Consider the following 2,758-nt stretch of genomic DNA (forward strand, 5'->3'; position numbering starts at 1 on the left):
CACCCAAGAGGTTTTTTGTTGTTATTTGGGTTTTTTAACTGTATTTTTTGTCTTTTCTTTTTGGTCCTGGGGATCGAACCCAGGACATTGTACTTGCTAGGCAAGCGCTTTGCCACTGAGCTACATCCTAGCCCAACACCCAAGAGATTTTATTTGAGACTTTTCCTTGGGGCTTTATTAAAGCAGAGTATTGGATCCCGGTATCCACTAGAAATTTTACCGGAGTCCCATCCACTCTCAGTGCTACCCTGGGTTCAGGGAGGGGAACTGAACCCTGACATCCCTATTTATTATTAGCAGTATTGTTAGTCATTAGTGTCGAGGTTCTATGGGGCTGCCACTGCTTTGTTCAGTTTCCCTTTCTTAGCACATTCTTTGACCTAATGCAATATTTCTTGGCAGTAAGTGCACTAATGTCTGTGTAGACCTCAACTATTTAGGCATCATAGGGTTTCCTTCCCTGTAAGCCCATGTATACTTTAGCCAAATTGGTATGTTTGCAGGCTACTTCCCTGAGATCCGCCATGAGAGTCTGGTGATAGACCCTTAATCTCCCCCTACGTTCTGCCGTGTTGTAGTCCCAACCATCATTTGGAGGCCGGGTTAATGGAAAAAATGCATTGGTGAAATCAGGGTTAGCAGTAGGCTACCCGTCATTCCCCAGAACCAGTTTCCTAGCCTCAGTTTGAATCCGTTCTCTTTCTTCCGTGTGGAACAAGATCCGAAGTAACTGCTGGCAATCATCCCTGGTTAGCTGGCACATGAACATTACACTATCTAGGAGATAAATCAAATCCTTGGGGTTATATGAAAAATTTGCATTTTGTGTTTTCCAATAATATAAGTCACTCGTGGAAAGGGCCAACACTGAAGTCGGGGGTCTCTCGTTTTTTCTGGTGGCCCAATTTCTCTGTACAGCAGCATCATGGTGGTGTCAGGGAGTCTCAGGCTGGCAGCTCTCTGAATGCTATCACGAGTTCTTCCTGCTGGCCTTTCCAAGTTGCTCCTGGCTCCTTGCTCCTCATCTCTTGCTGCCTCCCCTTCCTCCATGAGGGCTGGAGGAGGCAGCAGTGAAGTGTATGGGAGGAGATCAGAGTCTAATGAGAGAAGATCTTCACTCCCTTCCTGTAAAATGGTATATAAGGAGGCTGAGGGAGTAGTTGACACAACCTTTTCTAATGCTAAAATCTTGTTTTTATCGACAGAAAGGGGTGGAAAGAGCAACAGACACTTTGGAGGTTCCTGCACCAAATTCTGCCATACTAAAATATAGGGAATCTGATCGGGGTGCCCTGCACTTCCTGGGAGAAAAGCCCTACATTTAACCTCCCAAATGATGTTTAGATTAAAAGTTCTTAGGGGGCGGGCATCCAACCTCAAAAGTAGGCCACTCTGACTTGCACAAAGTAATTTTTCTTTTTTAACTTCAACACCTAAATTGTTAGCTCTTTCCTTAACAGTTTTAAAAGTATCTGTCAGAAAGGTAAGAGGTGTTCTTTGGTTCTGACTCATTTCAGCGTATATCAGTCCACACACAAGACAAGAAAAAAGGAGGAAGGCAATTACAAATATCACAAAATTAAACAACTGGTGTTTTCAGGGATTTAGGATAAAATCACAACTCAGAGTGTCCCAAGGAGAAAAGTGTGGATTCGCTGGCCTGTTTAAGATCCCAAAGAGGTAGACGGAGACACTTGGTGATGTTTCAGCAATGTCATCGGGTAAAAGACTACTAGACTCTAGCTTTGCTTCAAATGGGCCAACTTTCTAAGCCAAATTTCACCCTTCGAGGCAGAAGACAAGAGAGTCTGAAAGAGAAAGTAATTATTGTTGGACAAGAAACTGAACAAACAATAACAATTTTTCATGGAGGCAAACAGGGTTTCCAGGCATCTGTGTCAGGATGAATATGAAAAAGGAAATGTTCCACGAAAGCCACAATACAGACAGACACACAGATTTTAAGAGAAGACACATTAACAGCCTGCGGGTGATAGACTGGGTGGTAGACTGTCAGACAGAAAGTGCCGGACTAAAGACAGGAAACATTCCAAATGTCCACACTAGTGGACAGTCTACCCTGTAAACTATCAAGCAGACAGTTCAGGACTACAGATGGTCACAAATGTCCGCACTAGTGAATAGTTTACCTTCCCCGGGCATCTGGGGGACATCTCCCACTGGTCCCGTTGGCTGGCTTATAGCACGTCTGCAAGGTTTTCTTGCCAACTCCAAGACCCAACCTGAAAACTACACAAATATCACAGTTACAAAACTTACCGGCTGTTCTTTGCTACTCCCTGATCAGGTGTCTGGGTGAGCTTATGAGGGAGATCCCAGATGAGCCCCTCTTTGTTGTACCTGGACTCGAGACCCCCTGAAGACCTCCAGAGACAATGACCAATGCAAATAACAAAGGAGTCGTTTATTTGCAAGCTCGAGGTTGATCCTCCACGCACTCTTTAACCGGTGATGCTAAGAAGCCCTGAGCATAGAATAAGCACAGTTATTTTTTATAGTATTGAACAAACAACTTTAAGGAAGTTTTACATGAGAAATTAAAGGATTGGTTAACATTTTAAGCAAACTACGCTATACATATGTGATTGGCTAATATTATTGTGGATGTGATATAGATGGGAATTGTCTGACCACTGGGTCACCATGTCCTGCATGGCCACCCAGTGTTTGGTCAATGCATCTGAAGAAAATTCCTTTGGCTTTCCCAATGATCACTTATGTCTCAATTGTCCAGGAA

This window comes from Dipodomys merriami, unplaced genomic scaffold (genome assembly GCF_024711535.1).
Source record: "Dipodomys merriami isolate MVZ:Mamm:240054 unplaced genomic scaffold, mDipMer1.0.p SCAF_721, whole genome shotgun sequence".
Taxonomy (NCBI): Eukaryota; Metazoa; Chordata; class Mammalia; order Rodentia; family Heteromyidae; genus Dipodomys; species Dipodomys merriami.